Source organism: Penaeus monodon, chromosome 15 (assembly GCF_015228065.2).
Source record: "Penaeus monodon isolate SGIC_2016 chromosome 15, NSTDA_Pmon_1, whole genome shotgun sequence".
NCBI classification, from domain to species: domain Eukaryota; kingdom Metazoa; phylum Arthropoda; class Malacostraca; order Decapoda; family Penaeidae; genus Penaeus; species Penaeus monodon.
In genome coordinates this window covers 15051799-15052070 of record NC_051400.1, presented here as the reverse complement: position 1 = coordinate 15052070, position 272 = coordinate 15051799, and the positions used below count along the sequence as shown (strand labels likewise).

At 46.7% G+C, this 272-nt stretch overlaps 1 protein-coding gene across 1 annotated transcript in view; it reads left to right on the top strand.

Moving 5' to 3' along the window:
- LOC119581772 (cadherin-23-like) overlaps positions 1-272 on the top strand; it is a gene marked incomplete in the record, with an annotated part of 64191 nt that overhangs the window by 39013 nt on the left and 24906 nt on the right.

Here is a 272-nt window from a genome sequence, read left to right as displayed (position 1 = left end):
ACATTGTGTGTCCACACACGTGTGCGAGTGTACATGTGTTTTCGGATGTCAGTGTTTATATGATACAAGATGTATGTCTGTGTGTGTGAACGAAAGAAAAGGAAATGCCAAAAGTGATTGAGTGAGTGGAGGTCCGACTAGCAACAGTGTTGATACAGTGCACCCACCGAAGAACTTTCTGTCGTCAGATATCAGTAGTATAGTGAAGTCACGTCCGTCGTCACATTCATTACCCCGACGTCACAGACGCACCAACCACTGAGCGACGCCCA